Genomic DNA, 13,565 nt, shown 5'->3' on the forward strand with positions numbered 1-13,565 from the left:
TCGTACGGTTCCGTGGTCCATTGAACGGACAAAAAAATGCAGCAGGACCCAATTTTCCGGACCATTTTGCTCAGCGGAATGGAAACAGAAGGTTTTGCAGCATAATAGGAACCTATGGAAAACGGATGTTTTACAGCACACTCACTGTAAAAATTGACCGTTTTCCCGGATCCAGATGGCCGGATCCATGCGGTCGGTTCCGCAAAAAAATGCAGATGTGAACTGGGCCTTAGTCACAAAGTCCTGCAAAAAAAAGAGAGAGGCCAAAACTTTTATTTGGCAGGCAACACAATAATCTGATTTAGCCACTTGACAGCTACAGGTGGTGTTCCCCTTATGGACCAGAGCAATTTTCTCATTTCAGTGCTCCTCCCATTCATTCACCAATAACTTTATTACTACTTATCACACCAAAATAATCTATATCATTTTTTTCCACCAATTAATCTTTCTTTGGGTGGTAAATTCATTATTTCTCATTTTCAGCCATTGTAGTTTGAAAATAAGACATGCTACTGTAATTAAAACCCACACATTTTATTTGCCCATTTGTCCCGGTTATTACAAAGTTTAAATTATGTCTCTATTACAATGTATGGCGACAATATTTTATTTAGAAATGAAGGTGTCTTTCTTCGGGTGGTACTTTTTTGCTAAGAATTATACATTTATTTATTTATTTATTTTTAAATACATTTTTATTGATGCACTCAAAAATGACAAATATATCACAAATTGAATATACATTGTCTGTGCACATATTTCTTATTCCTTAATATCAACAAAGTTAACAGTAGAATAACATAGTAACATTCGTTGTTGAGTCTTTATAAAGCTATGAGAGCATATAAGAAGAGTGGTCATGTATATAGTAGGCAGAATCCGTCAAGGTTCTTATTCCACCCACTACAGACAATGACCCTCAGTGTTATCAATGAGTCTCAACACGATTATAAACAAGATTACCACAGAAAAACCTTCAAAAGGATAACTGGAAGAAAAAAAAAACGAAACTGGTAAATCAGAATCTGTTCCTCCGCTCATCCCTCACGCTTAGCCAGGTCTCCCCTCACCCCCAATCCCCCCACCCACAACCCCAAGCTATAATGGTTTATATCAGACCTCCAATCTTCACAAGGTGCCCGCTATCTTATTGGATAAGTACCATGTTGTATTAAATGAAAAATTTGGTCATTCGAAAATACCTTTTACACATAATTACGCCAAGTTATGAAATATTTAGCAGTTTTGGCCTTAGTGTCTTCTTCTAGATTTAACTGTTCCATTTGCAGTAGACGGTTAACTAAGTCAGAAACTAAGGTCTGCGAGGGAGGATCTGGATGTATCCAGTGCTACATAATCGCTTTTTGAGTGGCCAGGAGGTGGGGCATCTTGGTCTCCCTGGAGATCTGTGGCATGAAACAGACACAACATCAGGTCTAATTCCTGTTTGTACCCTGTGACTTTATTCATCACATTTATAGACTCTTCCCATAAAGTTCTTTTTGCCTGGCAGTCCCACAAAAGGTGGTTTAGGTCAGGGTGATCACCATTGCATTTAGGACAAAGTGGTGTTGTCCCTTGTCTGATTTCCTCGCCATGGATGTAAGGACCTTTGAGTGAAATATAAGCTCTGTGAACTATTTTAAAGTACATTTCTCTCCAGTCTTCGCTTAAAATTGCTTTTCTAAAAGCCAACCAGCTATTCCAAACCATCTCCTCAAATTCTTCCATAGTTACTAACAGTTTCCCCGCCCATTTACTCAAATGAATAGTGTGTTTTTAAGACCCTCTGATTCCCTGATAACTGTATAAATCCATTATAAGGATCGATGTTCTTGGGGGTTATTTAAAAGAGCATCAAATATTTTATTTGTAGAAAGTTTTCCTTCTCTTCCCAGTATGTGAGTAAAGTGAGCCTTCACTTGAGTATAGAAAAAGTTATGGGTTTCTGGTAAATTAAATGTATCTTTCATCTCACTAAAAGATAAGCGTGAGTGTTCATTGTTGAGGATCCCCTGTAATGCCGGGCATACACGGTGCGTTTATGCGCCGGAATCGAGCCGCTGGCTCAATGCCGGCGCGTCCCCGCTAATTCGCGTGGATCGATTCCCGCTTGTCCCCGCGGGCGCTTCTTATCTGCCGCTCGTTTTTTTCTATTGCCCGCCCGCGGGGATCAAGCGCATCGTCGATCCACCACGGTGATCAGACACATCGGATATTATCAATCGAGCCATCAGCGGCTCGATTGATAAGAAGAAATGAACCATGTATGCCCAGCATTAGTGTACTATTCCTAAATCTGCCCACTTCCTATAGGCCACATGCATTAGTCCTGGAAAGAACCATGGATTGGATAAAAAAGGCATTCTAGGGGAAAGATGTCCTAATAGACCTAATTTTTTCCTTACTTCTCTCCAACAGATGGCTGTGTCTCATATCAAAATATTCTGTTTGATATAAAATGCTAAGGCTCAGACTGTAATATGTAAAATGCTCAAAAATGAATAAGGCGCTATTAGTTCTTCCTCTAGTTTGGAATTAGTCACAAAAGAAGTATTGCCCAGCCAGTCTCTGACATGCCTAAAAATGGCAGCTAGATTATATAAACGTATTTCTGGAAAATTGAGGCTTAGATGACTTAAGGGAAGTTTTAATTTAGCCAGGGCAATGCGAGGTTTCCTAGATTTCCATAAAAATTTCACAAATGCACTTTCTAAACGTTTGATGTCAAGATGTTTCATCAGTAGAGGTAGGGTTTGGATAGGGTATAACAGCCTTGCTTAACTCATAATTTTAATTAAATTAATTGTTCCAATCAATGATATTGGAAGTAAGTCCCACTCCTGCAATTCCTTGATTATACGAGCAATGACTGGAGAGAAATTTAAATTGTACAGTTGGCTAATTTCCCTCAGGATTTTAATTCCTAGGTAGGTTATAAAAGAATAGGCAATCTTAATTGGGCAATTTGGATCCATTCCCGAAGCCCCTGTATGGGTTAAGGATAGGATAATTATTAATCAGACCAGAAACCTTGCCAAAATCATTAATGTGTTGAATAACAGCTGAAAGATCCCTGGCTGGGTTGGCCACATACAAAAGGATGTCATCCGCAAATAGTGAAGATCGTAACGCCTGGGTTCCTATCCGTAGTTCCTCAAAAATATCTGAAAGGGCCAGGACAAGAGACAGGGGTTCCATAGCCAAATTGAATAACAATGGTGATAAAGGACAACCCTGTCTTGTGCCCCTTCCCAGGGAAAAGGTGCAACCCAGGCCCCCCGGAATAGAAATGTAAGCAACAGGACGAGTATACGAGTTTAATATAGGTCAGAAAGTTGCTGGAAAAAACAAAGGCTGTAAGTACCACAAACAGCCATGGCCACTCAATGCTGTCGAAGTCCTTCTCGGCGTCAAGTGCCAAGAAGTCCTCCGACCTAGTTCCCTTTCCATGGAGTCTATAGTATTCCAGAGCTGCCAATGCCTTTCTCACATTAGTGACAGCACTTCTCCCCGTAACAAACCCCACTTGGTTGTCGAGAATAAGATCTAGAAGGACGCATGGCAATCTGTCAGCCATTATTTTAGACATAAATTTAAAATCCGAGTTTAATAATGAGATCGGTCGAAATGATGAAGGGTCTAAAGGACATTTCCAGGTTTGGTGATTAATTTTATACGGGCATCATCTGCCGTGGGGAGGAATGTCACATCTTTCAGAATGCAGTTGTATAAAGAAGCTAGTGTGTTTGGCAATTCAGCTTTCAAGAGTTTAAAAAATTCAGTAGAGAGGCCATCAGGGCCTGGGGCCTTTCCCAATGAGGCTTTTTTAATTACATTGGAAACCTCATGAGGTGAAATAGTAGCATTGAGGGTCAGAGTATCTTGATCTGACAATACAGGAAGGTTGACGGAATGCAGATATTGATTAAAGTCTTTGGAGAGATTTTGGATTCGTGTAATTTTTCGCAGTAGAATTGGAACACCTCTAAGATATCTTGGTGTCGGGAACAAATTCCTCCAGAAGGGTGTCTAATTTGGGTGATAATTGAGTGTGTCCAACATGGCTTTGACAGATTGGCTAACATGCTTCCTGCCTTATTGCCCAATTTAAAAAAGCAATAAGATCTAAATGTCTTGTCGTATTTTTCTAACCATAAATCTGCCTCTTTTTTAGTGGCTATCCATTTATTCCTGTTATTCTGGGTTGGATCTTGTAAATATTGAATCAGCCTGACTGATCACATACTTTCTGATAGTTAGCCATGGTTTTCTTTCTGCAGGAGCTGGCGTATGCAATGATCTGTCCCCGCAAAACAGCCTTGGCTGTTTACAAAAAAAATAGTGGGTTTCTGCCAGTGTTGCTTGTTATTCGAGCAGTAATCTCGCCACCAAAAGACCAAATCCGCTGCAAATTGTTCATCGGAATATAAAAATGTGGAAAATCGACACTCTCCTTGTGAGGATAAAGGGGGGGGGGGGGGGATTTAAAGTGGCTAGTACAAGGGCATGATCGGATATCACTTTGATTGGCTTTGATTTCAACAGTTACAAAAGAGGTAAGTATGTTGGAAGAGACCAAGAGGCTATCTATCCATGAGTGTGATGCATGGACATGGGAATAGTGGGTGTATTCTCGATCAAAAGGGTGAAGATGTTGCCAAACGTCCACTATTCCAGAAGTTTCAACAAAAAGACTCATGTTCTTATCCTGTTTCCTAAATGTGGGGAGGTTCTGAGATTGGGAGTATCTGTCTAATAGGGGGAATGGAACTGAGTTAAAATCTCCCATTACCACTACGTTGGAGAAGAACTGATGTCATCTGCCAGCTTCTGGAAGAAAGTAGTATTATCTGTATAAGGTGCATAAATTCCCCAAAGGAAGAATGACTGACCATCTGCCAAAATCGAAATTTTTTTACCCATTTACCTTCAGTGGGGTCATAGTCATGAAGGAAGACTTCTCCAGTGAAATTCCTGTTTACCAAAATGATTACACCCACTCTTCTTCCCTCTGAAGGAGCTCCTATCACTCAACAAACCCAAAACTTTGCCATTAAATTTAAATCCTCTTTCCTCAAATGGGTCTCCTGAAAAACTGCTAAGCCCACTTTCATTTTATCTAAATGACATAAGACCTGCGTACGTTTTTGCGGGGTCCTCAGACCTTTCAAGTTCCACGTGACAATTTTCATGGGGGCTTAAAGAGACACTGAAGCGGAAAAAAAATTATGATATTACGATTTGTATGTGTAGTACAGCTAAGAAATAAAACATTAAGATCAGATACATCAGTCTAATTGTTTCCAGTACAGGAAGAGTTGAGAAACTCCAGTTGTTATCTCTATGCAAACAAGCCATTAAGCTCTCCGACTAAATTAGTCCTGGAGAGGGCTGTTATCTGACTTTTATTATCTCAACGGTTCCTGGACTATTTACTTTTCCTCTCCCAGAGGAGATGTCATTACTTCACAGACTGCTCTGAAAGAATCATTTTGAATGCTGAATGTTGTGTAATCTGCACATATTATAGAATAATGCAATGCTAGAAAAAAACACTATATACCTGAAAATAAAAGTATGAGAATATTTTCTTTGCTGCTAATCTTCTAGTAATTATTCATAGTACACAACCAATTCATTATATCATATTTTTTTTTCGCTTCAGTGTCTCTTTAAATAGGGTAACAAGCTGTGAATAAAATGAGTAAATAAATGCATTAGGAGTCGGACCATGGGTGTCCCAGAAGCACCACGTAGTCCGCAGCTAAGGGGCACCAGGGGCGGAAGGGGGACAATAAGAAATTTCTGGCAACATTCCACAGGGTGAGCAGATTCTAAAAAACATTCAACATAATACCAAAATCGTACGTTTTCAAGGAAAAGAGTATCGTACCGTCTACAAGGGCACCTAAGTAAGTGCCATAGGCAGAGTGCATTTCCATTTTCTCTTGTTACAGTAAATACACCTCTTAATTACCTCCTTTTTTCTAAGAGGGTTTCATCATTCAATAGGATGATCAGTATATTACAGAGTAAGAATAAGGTTTTACAGAATTCCCTGACCAACGTTTGTTTGGGGGGTATATAACCCCACTAACTACCAAGCTTCCCCGTAACCCCCCTCCAATAAGTAAGGCTATCACAAAAGCATCAGTAAACATGACCAAATGGCATAAAATAAAACAGTAGTAATTCAATAGCATTTTTTTAAAAAAATGCTGATGGAAGAAGGAAAAAGAAAAAATTCCCCCATTTGTGCAAAGAAAGAAAAAAATCTTTCAAAATGAAGAAAAAAAAATGTTACCCTAGTGATTAGAGATTAGGTAAGTTCAGTGATCCCACGAAGCCGATTCTTGGCTCAAACGAGGCTCTCTTGATTTGGTTGATAAAGCTGGATCAGAATTTAAATGTTCCTGTCGTGTCAGAGCAGCTGAGGCCTGTGAACTCGGAGATCCAGGCCATGTTGAGCATTTAAACTTTTCTGCTTCTTGTGGAGAAATAAACGAGGCAGGTTTTCCATCGTCAACATACTGTTTATATGGAGAGTTGCTGGATAATCCAGGAAAAAGCGTATTCTGTGCCTTACTAATTGCTGGCACAGTGGATTAAAGGCCTTCCTAGCCTTGTTTACCCCTGCGGAATAGTCTGCAAAAAGTAACAGCTTGTGGCCTTGTACCTCCAGGGTCTTTTGGTCGCAATAGGCTCTAAGTAGGGCCACTTTTTCGGAGTAATCGACATACCTTACAATTAGGGGTCTAGGAGATTTTCTGTCAGGATAAGGCTGCCCGATGAGATGTGCCGTTCGACTTTAAAGGTAACATTCAGGCCCAAAGCCTTAGGAATTTCCATAGAGCAGATCTCCGCCAGTTCAGATGTTTTGACCGATTCCAGAAGACCAATGACCCGCAAGTTGTTAAGACGTGACTGGTTCTCCAAGGCGTCTATACGGTCAAACAGGATAACTTGTTTGTTGCAAGCAGTTTGGGCTAGATTGTGAGTCTCCTCGCACTTATTGCTAATCACCATCACCTTGGCCTCTAGCTGCTTTGTTTTAGCCTGCTTCATCACAGTATCTTCTTGGAGTGCGCGCATCTGCAGCCCAAGAGCTTCTGTAATCATTGCAGATAATTTCGGGCGCAGAAGGGTCACTACTTCGGTGGCCAGTTGATGGTAATCAATGTCTGGATCTTTGTGCGCGCTGTTTTCCGGATCTGTATCCGAGGCCTGTCTGAGCCTTCCGCTGCCATCTTAGGATCATGGGTTTTGCTGCGCTGGCGCTCTCGGCAGGCGCTTGTCTTTTTCTTTATCCTTACCCTTGGTGGAGCGGGTGACATAGCGATCCATCGTGGGATAGTCTGGTGCCTCTGACATGTCTGGGGCGTCTTGATGAATAATCGGGGAATTGCTCGGGAGGGCTACGGACGGAGCTTGGCAGTTAAAGCGGGCCCAAACCAAACATTTTTTTAATTCAAAATATTTAGTTGCACCACTCTGACACATACAAAGATAAATAAATCCTCCTTCAAGCCTATGAGCATTTCAGTGCATGCTTTTCACCCTTCTCTTTGCATAACTAGGGTTATACAGGTGGCAGCCATTAACAATTCCTCCTTTTCCGGACACCACCTACTCCAGCATTTTGCTGGATTCTGTCCTGGCAATATGAAAGGAAGGGAGGGGTTCCTCTAATAAATGTAAAATATTTTATATTTATCATCATGCAGCTGAAAAAAGGCTGCTATTTATTATTATAATTTAGAAAATAGATTTTATTCCTGAAATCTTGTATTTTTAATTTGGGTCCACTTTAAGCTTCCATCCCTCTCAGCGCCGGAACCAGAAGTCTGCTACGAATTATTTTATTTTAAATGCATTTTAACGGGAATAATAAGAAAAAAAAATGGAAAAAAAAAACATTTCTCAGTTTTCATCCATTACTATGCTACGATGGATAAAGCCCACACATTTTATTTGCCCATTTATCCCAGTTATTAAAACATTTTGTCAAGAACCGGCCCCACGGCAAGCCTGCAGAAATGATTTCCGACTGGAGGTTTGACTAGATCGAGAGGGGAAGCAGCCTTATTCAAGTTAACACAAGGCTGTCACCCCCCAGTAACACTTCTCACTGCCACCACTAGCTGCTGCTACACACTCCAACAATTCCCACTCTGCTGCCGAGTGGTTTGCACTAAGTCCAACGTTTTCGTATTTGGGTCAGCTTTGCGCTTAGGCCAAAATATGGGAATGCCACACACACAATGCAATCACACAGTAGCAAGGCATAATAAGGCACTGAACTTGTGACGCAAATTACACTGCAGTCTCTCCAAGACTATGAGCTGTTAGTACATCAGAAGTCAAACTTATTAAATAAATATTTAATATTGCAGAAAAAAAAGTGGAACAATGCAGAAAGGTAGATATACAAAAGATTTAAAAAAAACAAAGTAAACATTACAAAGACACACAACAAGACAATTTGCTCATAAACAAAATAAAAACGGGAATAAAACGTTACCAGCATGAAGGTCTGTACGTTGTTTGCGGGAGCATGCAGTCGCTGGTCAGAAACCAGGATCGTCCTAGCGCCTTTGCTAGCTCCTGGGAACTACAAGTTTTGAATGTTCTATGCTGGCTCTTATAGCAAGCAGCATATCGAGGGTACGCATCCAGATATAATTTAATTTCCTCAGAAGGTTTGCACAGAACTCTTGTCATATCCTAGCTGGCTGTGATATGCAAACTTCAAAGGAAATTAGCTTCCAACTTCCAACTCCTGTTTTAGCTTCCAACTTTCCAGACTCAATCAGTCCTGATTGTATATTGGGAGAACAGGGCTGCTTACATGTATAGACTTTAAAGCATTGCAACACCTTTCAGGAGGTGCAGGACAAAGGAGTGGGTCGTTATCTAATTAACTGTTTCCTTGCTGGAGGCCCCAGTGTCCAGAGTAAACTAAATGCAAATGTACTTTACATTGCCATACAGAAAATCCAATTAGCAGCTTCCTTCAGCTAGGTGACCAATTATTCCCTGTAGCCAGCTGCCAGATTGGCTTCTTAACATACATACACTTCTGAAATAGTACACAGCAGACAGAAAAATGAAAAATATGGCTTCTAGCTTATGTACAATATCACAAATGGCTGCTATATTATGACACCTCCCCTTTCAAAATGGCACAATGCAGATGATTCCCACGAATCGTCTTGCCACTGCCTACACTGACGACCTGGCCTGTGGGGTAATGCCTTAGCATTCTCAGGAGGCTTTCCCACCAGGCAGTTAGCTCCAAGCTACACGACTGGAAAACTAGGTCAGGTTGCTGCAAGGTGCCGTTGCCCCTGGCAACCTGACGTACCCAGCCAGGGAGATTATGGTCGGTGACGACCGTGAATTTGCGACCAACGAGATAGTAGCTGCAGCTGGTGAAGGGTCTCTACAGTCTCTATAGTGGCGTGAGATACTTCCCTGTCCTCTTGGGAAACGATTATCTGCGGGTCTGCCTCCTCCACTTCAAACGGCTCAGAGGGAATAACTTCCTCTCAGCCTGCCCCTCCCAGCTGGTGACCTGCTGGCCAGACCCCTGAGCTCTTCCAGGCTGCTGTCAAATCGAACAGCCCCAGCTGTCTGTCACACGCGCCAGGGAGGCTGCAAACTGAGAGGCCCCCGGGCTCTCAGTAACAGGTTCTGAAGCGGACGCTGCTGACCCGCCAACACTTCAGTGGACAGCCCCTCTGCTGTAGACCCACTAGCACTGCTGAGGGAGTGTCCGCATTACAAATATCATTGCTTTTCACATTATATCTGATCTCAAAATCATCTGAAGGGGAAGGATCTGGCCTTGTGCCATCTGCCCCTTCAATGGGCAGTTCATCTGCTGCAGACCAGCAAACACTGCTGGTTACTCCGGCAGCTGACAGTGTCCACATGACACATAGCATTATGTAGCACAACACATATGACATCAACATTATCTGCCTTACACATATTGGGCTTGATTCACTAACCGGCACTAAGACGGTTAGTGTGCCTTATCACTTAGTGGGCACAAACTACAGTGCTAACCTTATCTGAGGTTAGTGTGCCTTATCTGAGGTTAGTGTGCCTTCCCCTCTGCAGTTTGCGATTTAGCTTTGTCCATCTTTTAGTGTGCACAAAGCTATTTAGTGTGCACAAAGCTACTTAAGGCACACTAACTCAGATAAGGTACACTAACCTCAGATAAGGCACACTAACCGCTTAGCGCCGGAAAACTCTTTTTTACTCCGGCGCTAACACTTAGTGCCGGTTAGTGAATCAAGCCCATTGTCATTTAGAACATCACATATGACATCGACATTATCTGCAGCATTACACACATTGCACCGATAGTCCGTGCATCATAAATGACATAATCAGTATCTGCATTCTTTGTATCAGCATGTCCCCCTCCAGGCCTAGGCACTGGAGACTTACTAGGGCTCGCTCCTAGTACGCAGTCCTTATCCCCTGGAGACTCACCAGCACCCCTCATTTGCAAAGAGTTATCACACAGTACCTTATATGAGTCCGGGACTTCTGGTGGGGATGCAGGCTCCATGGGGGTTAGATTCGGCTCATACCGGGCTACTAAACATCCCAGGTCAGTACCCAGCAAAACATTAATCAGTTACCCCAACTTCCTTCATTCTGCTGCCGGCCCCCCAATCCAGGTGGACCAATGTGGTGGGTATGGCTGGGGTGATACCCCCAACTCCTTTGACAGCAATCATCTTCCCAGGAATATACTGCTCTGGAGTTACAAGCTGGGGATGTATGAGAGTCACTTCTGCTCCAGTGTCTCTCAGTCCAGTGGCAACTGTACCCCCAACCGTGACAAGCTGCAGATTCTCTGCATAGCTAGTGGCATTCCTGGTAGTACACAAAACAGCTTGGACTTCACTGGGGTTTGGGGTCTCACTGGATTTTTGGGCCTCCCTCCTCCTTTCTAGACAAGTTACACTGATATGATCCACCTTGTCACATACAAAGCATTTCCGGGTGTCAATGTTTGGTGGCGTGAATCCAGGAGACAGTGGTGCTTGCCTCCTCTGGGTGATGGGTGAAGCAGGTTTAGCGGTCTGTTCTCCCCTCTAGCTAGGTACAGTAGTCCTCCGGGACTCGGATGCTTAATGGGCTGTGTAGGAATCTGCAATTTCAGCAGCCTCATCCATTGTCTTTGGCTCTCGGTCCTGCACAAACAGCCGGACCTCAACAGGACAAGTGTGGAGGAACTGGTCTTTGATCATCAGTTCCTGCAGGGCATCAAAGGTTTTGACTGACAGTCCTTTTAACCACTGCTGGAAGGCAGTGCGCAGGCTGCAAGCATGATTCAAGTAACTGTCATTAGGACCTTGCTGTACTGTCCTGAAATGTTTGCGATACACCTCTGGCATGAGGTGGTATCGCATAATGATGGCTTGATTAATCGCCTCAAAGTCCGCATCTTCCTCCTGGGGAAGACTCACAAATGCCTCCAGGGCCTTGCTTCTCAGCCCTGGTGTGAGATATCGTGCTCACTGCTCTCGGGGCACGCCATACTGACGATAAGTCCTTTCAAACCCCTGTACGAAAGTGTCTATGTCACAGTCCTTGTCCATAGTGGGGAACTTATCCAGGGGGATTTTGTGGACTCGCTCACCGTCACGTTCTGCCGGTCCAGCAGACCGGTTCTGCTGCTGAAGTTTAGCCAGCTCCAGCTGGTGTCAACACTCAGCACTCTCCTTCTTGGCCTGGTGTCTTTCCTTCTCGGCCTGGTTTCGCCGTTCAGCTCTTCCCTCCTCTGCTTGTCGATGCAGTAGAATCAGCTTTAGGCGCGGTTTCGGATCAGCCGAGCCTAGTAGCTGTAGATCAGCTTCCAGAGATGTCATCTCCGTGTTCGGTGGATCATCCAGGACATCGTCTCCACTCGCATTCTGTGGCGGGAGCGATTCATCCTCTGATATGTCATGAGCTGCATCTGCTGGCATTGGAGCACGGGCTCGCTCTGCCTCATCATACTCCTGGAGGGCACGAACTAACTTCTCCTTAGTCGCACCTCTCACCATCTTGATGCCTCTGTGCTCACACAGGTTGAGTAAGTTGTTTCGATTTTGTTTCTCGTAGCTGGTTGCTTTCTGAGCCATCGTATTGCCCCCCAAAAAAAGAAAAAACGGGGAGGGGAAGCAAAATGCCAAGCGTGTACCTTTGTGAAAAAAAAGTATATAGATTCTGCACTGAGTAGACTTCTGTAGGTTAGTTGCTTCTAGCAGTGTATTAAATCTAACACGCGCTTCAAGTAAAAAACTAGATTCCTCTTTATTCTTCGTTTCTCATGTTAAAATCCACACATATAGAGTGAAAATATAGTATCAATAGGGTAAACAAACAACCCTATATAGAACCCAAATCATCCAAGCCCATTCATTCATGTACATTCAAAACAACTATAGAAGGGCCCTTCTATCACAACCTCATTTGTCAATTCGTGTATGAAAAAACGTGTTGAAAATAGTTCAAAGTGTAATGATAAAAAGGGATCTAAAAAAATCTAAAAAGGTATTGGTGGCTCTCCAAGTAATCTCATGCGGAACCTATTTCGTTCCCAACAAGCGTCTGTTTCCAAAGCTTATGAAGTTACGCTGTTCCTCCAATTAGAGAAAAGATTTCCCACTTACAGTTCTGCAGTAGGTCTATCAGGTCGGGGGATAGGTCCGCTGAGTCTCAAGATGTACTCCTTCTTATCGGTCTCACCTCCACAGACTAGGAGTCCGTCTTACTGGTGAGCCGTCTCCTCGCTGCTCTCCACGCCGTATAGTTGAGGTGCGCATACGTCACTTCCGTGTGTTCAACTCACGGGTCCGCTCGTCGCACTTCCTTCTGGCTGGTTGCAGTCTCTCTGGCTTCTATGGGTGACGTCACCGCTGAAGATCTTTTGAACCTCTGTTTACAGGCAGCCGCTGCGCGCTAACACGGCGTGTCTGTAGTCCACGATCTTTGCCAAATGGTAATGAAACCTCTACGCGTTTCTGCCAATTAGCGTTGGCTTTCTTCAGGAGGGTTTACTCTGAGTCATCTGAGGCTAGCATTGTCCATCCTTCTTTTATAGTATCCATTCAACACTTCTTACTTCCTCTTGATCGGGTTATAGGTCATAGTTCAAAGGGTAACCTCTCACAGATGTATCAATTCCTCGTATTGTTCACAGAGCAGAAATCAGCATTCCATTTTGCTTGATTCAGTACCTGATCAATCAATTAACACAAATAGCAAATAAAATGTATGGCACAAAATGAAAATAAAAATAAAAATAAACTCAATTGGATAAAAACATTCACTCTCCCCACTCATACACATCTCTCAGCATCCGTTCCTCCCAAATAAAGGGTCAGTTTTCAATCTCAGCGTTCGTAATGTATCAGAGTACTCAGAAAGTGCAAGGTAGGCATAACCAATAATATTCCCCCTCTTCCCCCCCCCCGCATATACTCAACCACCCCAATCTCATAAATGATTTAAATATCAAGAGGAATCATTTAAAAAATGCAAACAGCTCC

At 43.0% G+C, this 13,565-nt stretch overlaps 1 protein-coding gene and 1 pseudogene across 13 annotated transcripts in view; both read right to left on the minus strand.

Annotated features, from left to right (window-relative positions):
- The window catches only part of CTNND2 (catenin delta 2), a 2,713,436-nt gene that overhangs the window by 2,570,001 nt on the left and 129,870 nt on the right, over nt 1-13,565 (minus strand). The window lies entirely within an intron of this gene.
- LOC137519352 (uncharacterized) lies at nt 11,124-12,155 on the minus strand (annotated as a pseudogene).

Source organism: Hyperolius riggenbachi, chromosome 5 (assembly GCF_040937935.1).
Source record: "Hyperolius riggenbachi isolate aHypRig1 chromosome 5, aHypRig1.pri, whole genome shotgun sequence".
Lineage (NCBI taxonomy): Eukaryota > Metazoa > Chordata > Amphibia > Anura > Hyperoliidae > Hyperolius > Hyperolius riggenbachi.